Genomic DNA, 13,330 nt, shown 5'->3' with positions numbered 1-13,330 from the left:
TTCCCGTGTGCCACTTCTTGGCATTGTCCTGCAATGACAGTGAGGAATCCAGGACCTTTGTCACAGAGGGACCCAGGAGATGTGGATTCCTGCTTCGCTTCTCTCTCTGCCCATGGAAAAATGGATTTTGAGGGCTCTATTCGAAGGGGTTAAACCAATGTGGTTGCCATTGCTGCCCTCAGTTTGCCCAGTGTGTGTTGTGTCACCACTGCGGTTCTGGGGACAGCCCCAGTGCCCCATTATCTACACAGGGACTCTTTCCCCAGCAGCCACAAACCAGAGCCCAAGCAGGCAGGTGAGGGGGCTGAGCAGCTCCTTCTGGTGCCCCCTAACTTGTGGGAAAGGGTCGGTATTCCCTGGATTCTGCCTCTTGTAACCACACACTGGTTTATTCGGAGTGCCATCTACCTGCCCTGCCAGGCACTTGCACTCATCTTTGTAAGAGAGCCATGACCCTGTCCTGTAGCTACACCTGATCTTCCCAGCTGAGTTTTCTCTCTGTCCTGGTTCCCTTTGGTTCTGGTGCTTTATAAAGGAACTCCAGCATTCCTGGCAGGAGCTGGTGCCCTTCACAGCGCAGCAGCAGCCACCTGAGCATCCGCACAGTAGTACCAGCTCATCTCTGCTGGAAAGGAAACACAGATCCCAGAGAGAATGAGCCAGGCCTGGCCGTGTCTGCCCCCTTTTCCCTTCCTTTTCCCTTCCTTTTTCATTTCCTTTCCCTTCTCTTTTCTTTTTCCCTTCCTTTTCCCTTTTCCCTTCCTTTTCTCCACTTCTGTGCCTCTTGTTTGGTTTGAAAGCAGCTGACTTTGGAACCATGATCCCACCCAGCAGCCTGGGGTATTGTTGGCACAGGTCCGAGCCCCTGTTGTGTCCAAGTTGTGTTCTGCCACCTTCTGATCTCTGCCTTGTGCACCAAGCACATCTCATGGAGGTAGACAGAGGAACCCACTGGTACCAGCACTCGCCAGGACACACTGAGCAGGAGCAATGGGTTCTGCAAGGTCTCTTCTCAACTCAGCCTGGTGAAACAGCAGGTATGGGTATTCACTGTGCAGAGGACACGTAGGAGGGTTAAGGGGAGGCCAGTGAGCCAGAGCAGGGATCTCACAAGCCTGACTTCCAAGAAGGGACTGGAAGATCTGTTTAGTCAAGAGGAGATGGGGTAAAATGCAGTGAGCTGTTGCAGAGAGAAGTGGAACAAACTGACCTCCAGCTCCATGCTGAAAAGCACAGCAAGGAATGGACATAAATTGCAGCAAAAACTAGACTTCAGGGAAGGCTTCATAGTTGGGGTAGTTAAACACTTGAAAGCAGCCTCCTTAGTGCAGGATCTCTTCAGCCTTGGAGATGTTTAAAAGCAGGTGGGTAGCTCTCTCAGGTATAACATCAGTGGAGGTGAACACCTTGACCAAGGAGGCACAGTGACATCTTTGGATGCTCCTGCCCCATTTGCTGTGATGGAACTGGAGTGGCAGCAGTGTCACTGCAGTCAAATGATGACTTTGTTCCACTAAGGTATTAATGCAGTGAATGATGTGACTCCCCAGAAGTGGGATGTTGTAGGAGGCAGTGCAGCCCAGGCCAGGAAGGTGTGACAGAGGGGCCTTTCACAAAGGACTGTGGGCAAGATACAAAAAGGCCCTTCCCTGCCAAGAAGCCCCAGTCCAACTTGTCTGGGGATCCCTGTGCGTGGTCCCAAGGCACCATCTGCTCCCTGCCCTCCTGTTGGCTTGCAGAGCCCAGATAAACCTGACTCCTCAGCAGATGCATCTCTGGGCTGTTTGTAGTGTTTGCTGTGTCCATGCCAAAGTGGCTCTGGGAAGCGCGCTTTGGGACCTTTCCTATCACTTGCATGGCTAGGAAGAGGTGGTTGGCTTTTTACTGCAAGGATAATACCTCACCTTGCTCACTGATGCTGCAAATCCTTATCCCTCCAAATCCTTATCCCATGCTTTTGCAGCATAGTTTTTTAATGAATTTGTAACGTTTTAAAGGAAAAGAATCTGTTGGAAGGCAAGACTTTAAGCTGAAAGAGGGGAGACTGAGGTGAGCTCTTAGGCAGAAGCTCTTCCCTGTGAGGGTGCTGAGGCGCTGGCACAGGGTGCCCAGAGAAGCTGTGGCTGCCCCATCCCTGGCAGTGTTCAAGGCCAGGTTGGACACAGGGGCTTGGAGCAAGCTGCTCTAGTGGAAGGTGTCCCTGCCCGTGGCAGGGGTTGGAGCTGGATGAGCTTTAAGGTCCTTGTCAATCCAAACCAGTCTGTGCCTCTGTGGCGACTGGACAGCATTGGGCTCAAAATGGTGTTAGGTTATTTGCTCTACCAAGAGGATGCTTGCTATAGGACAAACACTGTGTTTCCCTGTTCTCTCTGTTCTCCACGTCCCATTTAGCAGAATGAGTGCAGTGTTCAGCCAGAGTTTCTCAGCAACTTTCTGAGCGTTTGGCCTGGCTCTTATTTTGAGTGCGAATGTTCTAACTCCGTTCGTTGCCATGAAGCTGCGCGTTCGGATTCCTGCTGGAGCCAGTGTGACACTGAGAGCTTCCCATCGTCTCCTGCACTGTCACTGAAGCTGTAACCAACAAAAGCTGGCTCCGGGGTGAGCATAACTTGGTGATGTTTTCCTGGGTGTATGTTGGGCAGATAGCCACTGCAGCTTGTGTGATGGAACACCATTGAACGTACCAGTCAACACCAAACTATGCAGCCTGGTGCCTGAGCTGTCAGACTGTGTCTGCAGTATTTGCAGCCGAAGGAGATGCTGCCAGGACCACACTCACCCAGGACTGCACCCGAGGCATGAGCAGGGAGCAGCAACATAGAACCATAGAGTGGTTTGGGTTGGAAGGGACCTTAAGATCATCCAGTTCCAACCCCCTGCCGTGGGCAGGGAAACCTCACACTAGACCATGTCACGCAAGGTTGTGTCCAGCCCGGCCTTGAACACTGCCAGGGATGGGGCATTTACCACTTCTTTGGGCAACCTGTGCCAGAGACTCACCACCATCACAGTAAAGAACTTCCTTGTATCTAACATGGACTTCCCTTTTTGAGTTGGAACCCATCACCCCTTGTCCTATCGCTGCAGTCCCTGATGAAGAGTCCTTCTCCAGCATCCTTGTAGCCCCCTTTAGACACTGGAAGCTGGTCTGAGGTCTCCACTCAGCTTCTCTTCTTCAAGCTGAACAGCCCCAATGTTCTCAGCCTGCCTCTGGCCCCTGATCATCCTTGTGGCCTCCTCTTGACTTGCTCCAACACCTCCATGACCTTCTTAGTTGAGGATACCTGAACTGCTCCAGGTGGGATCTCACGAGAGCAGAGTAGAGGGGCAGGATCACCTCCTTTAACGTGCATGGCTGAGTTAAGGTTCAGGATGGAGGAAGGCTGCAGCTATGGATTCATCAGGTGTTGTGAGGTGGTGCTGCCCTAGGGGACTTGTAATGGAAAGCAGTTGGGTTGTGTTGAGGCTAAAGCAAGTCCTGGTGATGGTGCATCCGGGTCTGCTCTTGTGCAGCCCTGGGAACATGGGGCATGTCCTGGGTTGCTCAGCTCCCACTGAATCCTGTTGTCTCTGGAGCATCCTGCTCTGCAGTGACCCCCTGGAGCTGGTAGCAAGGCTGGAAGCTGACCCAGCATGATGCAGAGCAGGGAGGTCCCTCTCCTGCCTGCAGGCTCATGGTACCACCACTGGCCCACATCCCTGCGAGCTCCGCATGGGCTGGATGCATCCATCACCCAACCCCACACACTTCCACATGCCCCAGGCAGGGAGATGTGGAGGAGAAAGCGTTAATGTCCCTTCCCACAATAAACCTCTCTGCATGGGGGGTCCTGAAACCTGAACCTCTCCCTCCTCCCCCAGCCCTGACACACGTTAATAAAAGGTTTTTAAAGCCAATAAAAGGCAGCAGCAGCCCCAGCTCACCAGGTCCGGGGCCCAGGGTCCTTGGGAAGGCACTTCACAAATGTGTTTTTTGCATTTTCAGGCTTTTGGCTGGTGAATAAGATTGAGGAGAAATACTCCTTCCCCTGATAACAATACAGTGAGACGCAGGATCAGCAGTGTGTGGATTAAAACCAGACGGTGCATGATTAATACATATGCTTATAGGGCTAGTCACTGTGGTTCCCTCCTCTCCAACAGCAAGGCACTTTTCTGTGCTCCCTCATGTGTGTGCTCATGTGTGGAGTGGCCTGTGTCAGATCCTCAGCACTCAGCTAGCCTCAGCCCTGTCTCACCTCACCAGGCAAATGAAAGCCCTGAAGCTTGCAAGGCTCTGAAGGATAACTTAGCAATATAGCAACCCTACACACTGGGTACTGCGTGGTTCCTCCCGCTCCAGGGTGGCCAGTTAGCTTCCCACATTTGGTGCTGTTCTTCTGCTTGCTTCCTGCTAGTTGCACTACTCACCTGTCAGTGCAGGTGGGCTAAAATGCAAGCTTTGCTCTCCTTCGAAAACACAAATCCCTTTCCTCTGCACTGTCCAGCTCAGGTGAACAGTCCAGATTGAACCCTTTCTCTAGCTGCTCATTTGCAGAGTTGGTAGCCTATTTAGAAACTAATATTATTTAGGCTTGGGCTAAAATCAGTCCTGTCTTGTTCTTCACGTCACTTGTTTATGGTATTTCAGTCTTCTTAAGACTTGCAGATATCTCTTGGCAATGTGTAGCCCTGTCTGATGCATCTTGGAAAGGAAGCCCCAGGTTTAAAAGCCCAGGAGGAATAGCTGTCACAGGGACCAGGCTCTGTCATGCCTCTAAACACCAGATGTTTGTCCTTTCTGAGACCTCGTGACTCCTGGGATGGCAGGGATGAAGTCCAGGTTAGAGTGGCCACACTACAGGGATTTTGGGAGGACTTCTTGCAAGACATCAAAGGAAGAGTAGCAAGACCCAGACTCTGAGAGCACAAACTCTTTGTAAGCAAAGAGAAAACCCCAGTGAGCAAATGTAACTGTTTTCTCAGCATCCTTTCCATATTCCCATTCCATAGCCTTGGAGCATCTCCCTCCAGCTTGGCAGGTGAACACATTCAGCCCATGAGAGCGAGAGCTTCCAGCTTGGAGTTTAGTCCAGAGAGGAAAAGGGAAACTGTGAGCAGAGATCGGAGCCCCAAGGAGGAGAGGCCAAGGAGGAGTCATCCTTGAAAAACTCCTTCCATTCCTGCCTGCCTCGGTTTCCAAACCAGCAGTGAAGGATCCTGCCCCAGGCAGCCTTGCTCCAGCGCGAGCTTGGCAGGAACTGGCAGCCCTGAGGCAGCAGTTAGAAATGTTTACATCTTCTGACCAGTATCTGAACTCCATCCCAGCCTCGACCTTCCCTTTCATGTGGTGCCTTTGGATTGTAAAAGTCAATTAGGCTAAATTATGGGCCATGGTGGAAGGTGATGTCAGTGGGAGATGGAGGAGAGCTAGGGTTTATGCCACCAGGAAGGTAGAGTGCAGAACATCACCTGCTTTGAACTCCTCGTCCAGCCTTGGTATTGCCTTGAGCTGCAAGTGCCAGGGACTGTGTGGACACCACGGGAGCCTCTGTCTGCCTCTTCCAAGTGTCATTAGCACGGGGGGAAGTGTCAAACTGAGTCCTTGTCCCCAGGTCTGAGGGGCAGAGGAGGCTACGCTGGTGTCTGTTGTGCTGTTTCTTGTGTGTCTTCATACACATGGGCATGAAAGCTGCTGCTGCATCTCCTAGGGCTGTGTGGGGCATCTTCCAAAGAGGTCTTCTCCTCATTTATCATTTGGTCTCAGCTTTTAATCACTCTTTAAGCTACAAGAGATTTGAGCGTATTCTTAAAACCATGTTTCTCCAGCTGAAGGTAAAGGGAACTCGTGGCAAACAAGCCCTAAGACACTGAATACAGCCCTGGAGAAATCCACAGTGTGGAATAATAGCTCAGGCTCTGCAAAGAGAGTGGGTTTAAAACAAATCCCCATATACCGCAATAAATCTAGCGAGTGGAATCTGAGGGAAGTGATCCCATCTGGAAAACTCCGGCGCTGGTGCTGCTGAAGGCTTAAGGAGCGCTGCAGATCGCAGAGCAGCAAACCCTGCAGTCTGAGGATGACAGGCTGCTTAATTGATGTCCATTGCAACTGGTACTCTGCCAGTTTGTGTTGGCCACCTTCCAGCAGTGCTGTCATTTTGGGGCCAGGTGTGAAGCGTTTCTGTTCCATCTTGTTCCCAAGCACCTACAGAAGCCTCGCACATCTCACTGGAGGCTTGCAGCCCTGTAGGAAACAGCTGTACAGGTATAGGTGAAAGGAAATGTCACAGCTGGGCTCCGAGAACTCCCCCGGGCGCTCTTTGGGGCTGTGAGGAGGTGGCTACTGTCACAGGCACACCTGCCTGTCTGTCAGCAAGGTGCTTTGAACGTCAGGGAGCTTCTGGGAGGAATGTGCGGGTCAGAAATAACCCCCTTGTCTTCAAAGAGGAGCCCACGGTGCTGTGCGTCGGTGCTGCGAGTGGGGAAGCCAGGCTGGGAGAGCCCCGCGTGCTGGGAAGCCAAGGGGGCTGTGGCCATCTCCCTCAGGAAACCACAGGGAGATTTCCAAGGGAGCAAGGTTTTGTAGGAAGCTCTGAACCTTGATTTTGAAAGGCTGAGAATCCATCGGGATCCTCAGCAAAGTGTCCCGGGAGCCAGTTCCAGTCACTGTTAAAAATGTGTGTTGTTTCAGGGCTAAACTTGTTCTGTTTCAGTTTGCTCTAATGGAAGCTTGCTGTACGTTGGGACGTTCTCCATTGCTGCTGTGACTCTGATATATAAACGTGTCCCAAGTCCCCCCCATCCCTCCAATAAGTGAATGGATGGACTGAGAAACATGGTTTGGAGCCCCTGAGCCATTCTCAGGTGCTTCTAAGTGGTTTTCCAGGCTCCATGTGTTGCTTGTGAAGTGGAGGTGACCACTGTGTTCTTCTGCTCTCCATTCCCACCAGTGTCCTGCAGCCTTTGCTCTCCTAAAGGCACAGCTTTGGGTTGAGCTGTATTAAACAGCTTGGGGTTTGCTCTTGAGTAGGCAACTGAGCAGCTTTCAGGCTTTATCCATTGGTGAGTTGCTCTCTTCTAAGGCTGGGAGGGCAGGAGCTGGGATCTAATCTGCAGGTTTTATCAGTAAAGATTTTCTTTGTCCAGGTCACTGAACCTATTGTTAAGCAGCAGAAGCCCAAGCAAGCTTCCCCGCCAGGACTTGCCCTCCTGTTTACGCTGACATTTTAAGACCTCTGTTGACCAGATTTGAATCCAGGCCGTATCCTGTGCACTGCAGTCTCTGGGGCATAGTAGCTTTTCACATCCTCTTGTCCCAGCCATGCAGAGTGCTCGGGCTGAGGACAACTGCTTGCCTGATGACGCACAGCCGTGGCATCTTGCTGCAGGAACAGCCTTGAAGGCAGCAGGAGTTCAGAGCAGCTCCTTTGCCACAGCCAAGTATTAACAGATCCCATAGTTGTGGCATGGTGGTGAAGGGGAGCAGATCTGCCTACCTCCAGTGCAGCCCCCTCCTCTGCAGAGTCCTGCTGCTTTGCCTCCCGTCCTGAAACTGAGAGCTGCTGTGTGAGAGCTTCAGTCTCACTACGAGGTGAGGAACCACCTGCCAACGTGTTAAGATCCATTTACAGCACCTCTTCATGTGCCTGTTCGCAAGTGTGAGAGTGGCTTTGTGGTCTGGAGGTAGCTTGCAGGGAAGGTGCTCTCTTCCAGGCAGCCACATCTTGGAGGGGGAGCAGAGAGTGAAGAACCAGCAGTTGGTGGAAACGACCTTCCCCACTCTGCAGATTCCTCTCTGCTGGCATGTGGAGGGAGTGAGCAATAACCCAGTGCATGGGGAAGCTGTGGGGACCTTGCTCAAGTGGGTTGTGATGTTTCCATCCCTTCCTCCCCTGCCTGCTGCCAGCCTTGGAGCCACCTCTGCCTCTCCTCCAGGCTCACTTTAGCCACTGTCGGCTCCAAGTGATTCAGGCAGGCTGGGTGTGAGCCGTGCACATGTACCAGCACGTGTGTGGTTTCTCGGCCAGTGCTGCACAGTTTGGCTCTGGTGTCAGCAGAAGGCTGGAAGCGTGATGTGATCATCAGCTCGAGGCAGAGACTGACAGGAGAAATCAGCCTTTGTCCCTTGCCTGGTTTCAGGCAGTGTTGGAGCTTCTTGTGCAGATCAGATGACTTTTGTTGTTGAAGATCGTTGCTTCTCTCACCATCAAGCCAGGTTTGCAGTGAGATGGAAAACTTGCCTTGGGTCAGTCCTGTTATCCTAAAAGCTGCCTCTAGAGAGACACAGGCTCTTGGGAAAGGGGAAGTGTCGTAGAACCATAGGATGGCTTGGGTTGAAGGGACCTTAAAGTTCATCCAGTTCTAGCCCCCTGCCACGGGCAGGGACACCTTCCACTAGTTTCTTTGAGCAACTCTGACCATGTATTCCTGGAGTCAGCATCAATGGAATGACCTAGGAAAGGAGAGTCAAACCAAGAAGTCCCCTGTGCAGCAGCACCTCGGGATACACTGCCTGCACCTTCACTTCCCTCAGGGTTCTTCAGCAGGTAAAGGTCCTGCTTCTGCTGCTCCAGCTCCCTAATGACACAAAACCTGCCACATCTTGGGAGGACATCAGGCCTAGTACATGGCTCTGGCTATAAATGAGTTATTCACCATGCCTTTAGTGTACTCAGAATGACATATGAGAGTCCAGACCTTATGGAATTCGCTGATTAGTCTGTAAGTATATCGAAAGGCCTCATTAAAACACCATTAATGCTGGATCCCCTCCCAATGAGCCATCTCTTATTGCTACCCAGAGAAACTTGGGGGAAATGGAAGGGCTGCTCTGCCTGACCGAGCTGGTCTCTTCTTAGACAACCTTTGTGGTGCTTAAGAGTTAATGTGGTGCTTCTGATCGTGCAGGGGGTCCCTGGGACTCAGGGTTGCGTCTTTGACTCATGCTGGATACTTTGCCACCACTTAGACTCTGCACTCCAGTACTAAACTGAGTCTCTTCATCCCTGCCCTTGGCTTAGCTCTGGGGGTGACCCTGTTCCACAGCACTGTTCTATCTTTGGCCAAATGAAATGCTTAAAACACTCCTGCTGAAGCTATGGTATCCACCAACGCAGCGATTGGAAGGACCTCAGGAAACCTGAAAAAAGATCCAATTAATAACTCCTCATTGTTATCCTGAATAAGAAAGATCCACGTCCTGGGAAGCTTGCCAGAGAAGTGGACTGGGTGGAATGCAGGGAGTGGTCAGCCCAAATAACAGATGGGGATCTACTCTGTCTCTATGGGAGACGGAAGGTGACCTCTGTCATTGAGCTTGGAGTCTGCTCCCCATGTTTCTGCTCCCAGCTGGACCTACCGTTGTTTTTGTGGGTTCCAAATCCTCCTGCCAGCACTGGGCTGGTCCTGGTGAGGATGAAGAGCTCAGCTCCCACTGCAGGCTGGAGCCACAGCCCTCAGTGTCCTTGTTCCCATCACATCCCAGGTCAGAAAGAGAAGACACCACCGTGGTCTTAGTTATTTTCTTTCCTCGCTGTCATTGAAGTCCAAGCACTTCCCAGGCATTAATGAACGTATCTCCACAACACGTTGGGACAGAAGGAAAAGCAATTTCCTCGTTGGAGATTGGCAACTGAGGTACGCGAGGCTGAGGGACTGACCCGGGTCCCACAGGAAACCTCAGCTTCAGGATGAGAACAAACCCCTGATACCCAGGATTTCAGGCCAGTGCCTCAGCCCCAGGCCACCCGTGTCCCTTAGGAAGACGAGGGGGTACTGAGTGAAGGTTCACTGGGAAGCATTAACATTCCTCCCAAACGCAGGCCTGGCACGAGCAGTATTCCTGCTGCTGCTCTGACGGGGTCTGTGATGGGACACTAAAAATGCCGGATATTTAATCCAGAGAATTTAATCTCATTTTCCCCCATATTTGCATATATTTCCTTAAACATAAGGTAAAGCCCATAATGTACTGAAACTAACAAAACTTGCCGTAACGTTTTGCATACCAGCACTTTACATAAAGCATTTTCGCCGCCATATGCAGCAAATATTTGTCCATATAGTATAAATAGCAACAATAATACTTATTTCCAGGCATTTTATTGATTTCCTTTTTAAACTTTCCCAAAACTTCACTGTATGTGGGGTAGGTGGATGCATAGAGAAACACAAATCCCTATTCAAAAAGACAAATGTGTTTTCTGAGGTGTGAGAAGTTATTGCCTGCCTGGTCTTTTCAGTGTGTGAACTTGGTTCTGTACTTACCTTAAGCATCATGGTTATGGACGTGGCTGAGGTGCATTTTTGGGGCTCATAGAGTGATTTTTGGTGCTGAAGTCACTTTCAAAGATCATATTGTGCTCTTGATGCTTCTTGAACTTGTACCCATTGCCAGCTTACGTTGTTAGCTCCCTCTAGTACCACCAACTTCTCTTAGTTCTGCATCTGTCCTAATGAGCAAAGCTTTGATCAACTGATCTGAGCTTTGCAGAAACCTGAGGGATGAAATGCCCTTATCAATCTTATCAGAGGAGACCTTATAGCAGCCTTCCAGTATCTACAGGGGCTACAAGAAACCTGGAGAGGGGCTTTGGACATGAGCCTGTAGGGACAGGACAAGGGGAATGGCTTTAACCTGCCACAGGGGAGACTGAGATGAGCTCTTAGGCCGAAGCTCTTCCCTGTGAGGGTGCTGAGGCGCTGGCACAGGGTGCCCAGAGAAGCTGTGGCTGCCCCATCCCTGGCAGTGTTCAAGGCCAGGTTGGACACAGGGGCTTGGAGCAACCTGCTCTAATGGAGGATCTGAGCATCATCAGTGCTTAACCCCTGGAGGCTGCAGAGCCCTCATTGGGGCCACTCTTTGCTCCACAGCATCTTCATCCTCCCCTTTTCAGCATTAAACCCACCACTTTGGCGAATGGTTTATTGAGAGGAGTTACTTGATGGTTTATGTGCTTTTTTTGTCTAAAATGAAACATCTTGGCACGGTTGAGGACAGGAGAGAATTTTCTGGAAGTTCCGAGAATTAGCATGTATGTGCTAACGGGATATCATTTCTGACCTGTCATGTCTCTCCTTATGCTGAAGTGCATGGGCTGCTCCTTGTGATGAAATCCTCAAAGCCTGCTTTAGATGGCTTCAGGGCAGCCTGGTGATGAGGAGGAAGCCTGGTAGACTGTTAGCCCTCAGAGATGTGCTACGTGCTCCCATCCTGTCTTGGGCAGTGCCGCCCCTTCCTGCAGGCACTTCGCTCCTCCTGTAGCTCATGGATCTCCTGTTCCCTTGGGCAGGATTCCCACTTTTCAGCTCTTCCCAGATTTCACCTCGGTTTCCCCCTTTTTAATAGGAATGCTTGGCCTCTTGCACTCGGGCTCGGGGAGGAGCAGCTTGTTCCTGTAGCTGGCCTGGTGCCAGATGTCATCACTTCAGGCAGTGCCACGCTGCACATCTTCTGCAGTTTGAAATGGAGAGACTGCGAGCGGGAGACAGATAAGATCAGCAGCTTTAGGTGATGGCATTGTTTCAAATAAACCATGCATGACCCAAAGCTTCCACTTCAAATGGGGAATGAAATTGCTTCATCCTTTGACAGCTTGCTCCATGAAAGAAATTTATCTTCGCTTAATTGCTTTAGATCCCAAGAGGCTGTGATTTCTGTGTACTGTAATTTCTAGGAGATAATTATATCAAATTAAAAATATATGTGACTACCCACTGCTGAGCATGAATGCAGTGGCCAGAGAGCAGGAAGGAAAGAGGCACCACATCTGACTCATGCTCACAGGTTATCGCTTCCTTTCCTTCTCATGGTCCTTGGGCATGGCACTGGGAGACCCAGCAGGAGAGTGTGCGGGGGACTGGGTGCCAATGTGCTTGGAGCTGGGGATGCTGCTCTCCAAGAGCTTCTTCAGGATCCTGCCTTTGCTTCCCTGCTGGGGCATGGCTGGGTTTGTCACTCATTCCTTGTCACTTGGGGCCAGCAAGCCTGGCCAGGCAGAGGTTGGCAGTGCCTCTTTCTGGTTACTTCTCCTGTGTAGTTGTACAGTAGAGCTGAGGAACAAGAAAGCTTGTTGATTTAAAAACATGTATATTTAGAAGCAGAGTGTAAACTTCCTGCCCAGGCTGGGATTGGATTCTTGACTATGTTTGAGTTTCCAGTTTTCATTTCCTTTGCCCTCATACTTAACATTGTGTATCTATCTCCCAGAGTGTGCCCCAGACTAATCTCTCCTTAACCCTCCCTCGCCCCACGTTTTAGTCTCATTATTTGCACATCAGTTCCAGTTCTTCCAGGAAGCACCATATCTCCTCATTGTCACTTGGTGCCATGGCTGAGCCTGGGCTCCTGCAGGTCTCCTTTGTCCCTCTGGAAGTGACCTCAGACCCACGCAGGGTCAGAACTGTTATCATCCCTTGGAAGAAGATGGACTCTTCTGCCACGGGTTGCAATCCTGAAGGGACATCCCTCTTTGTAGCTCCTGGGAAACAATCACTGACCAGTTCTGGAGGTAAATCACTCCCTTATCTAAATCTTCCCTTTCCTTTAAATCAGACCCTCCTTGATGGCTTCATGTGACAGCTCCTACCCTTGCCATTGCCTCTACAGCCCATCTCCTGGGGGACAAAGATAATCTTGTTCCCCCCCAGGGCTGTGACAGTTTTAGTGTGTGATCCTGCATGGCCTTTGAAATGGTTATCAACAATCCAGGGCCAGACCTGAACTCCTCCTCAGCCCTGTGATGTGCAGGCTGGGTTTTGAAGTGTGATGCTGCTTCAGCTGTTCCCAGGAAGTCCGCAGGGGAGCTGTGTTAGTACTAACGAGGTAAAGTCCCCGTGTGTATCTGGAGGGGATCTGCTCAATGGGCTCTTTGATGTCATCTCAGGTTTTGGACTTACATCAAGTAAGTTTAAGAAAGAAAAGAAATGCTTTAGCTTAGCCTAGGACGTTTGCACCTGAGCGAGATGACCTGTGCTTGTCCTGGTGTTTGAGGAAGAAACCCACAGCCACTTACAGAGCTTGGAGCATAATGCTGGAGGCTTCTGGTCCCAAGAGCTGCCCACCAGACAGGCTGGCTCCCAGGGGTGTCTCAAGTGTTGTCAGATGTAAAACGTCTTCTCAAGGCAGTCCTTCAATGTAACCCTGTCCCCACGTGCTGTTCAGAATGCTGCTATGGCTAATCAGCATGGTGTGATGGTATGATACCCCCCTGAGCACAGACAGAACCAGCCCTCAGAGATGCTACCTGATGTACTGTGTGATTTGTTTCATGTGTGCCAACCTGAGCAGCATCTCTCATCTCCTCGTGTCTCTAGAGCCTGAGAAATCTTATGTTGGGATGCACAGTGT

The 13,330-nt window shown here is 50.9% G+C and overlaps 1 protein-coding gene across 3 annotated transcripts in view; it reads left to right on the top strand.

Moving 5' to 3' along the window:
- The window catches only part of SMG6 (SMG6 nonsense mediated mRNA decay factor), a 106,683-nt gene that overhangs the window by 61,861 nt on the left and 31,492 nt on the right, over window positions 1–13,330 (top strand). The window lies entirely within an intron of this gene.

The sequence above is a fragment of the Psittacula echo genome, assembly GCF_963264785.1.
Source record: "Psittacula echo genome assembly, chromosome: 15".
NCBI classification, from domain to species: Eukaryota; Metazoa; Chordata; class Aves; order Psittaciformes; family Psittacidae; genus Psittacula; species Psittacula echo.
The sequence above is the reverse complement of the archived record's forward strand: the minus strand, read 5'-3'. Positions and strand labels throughout refer to the sequence as shown.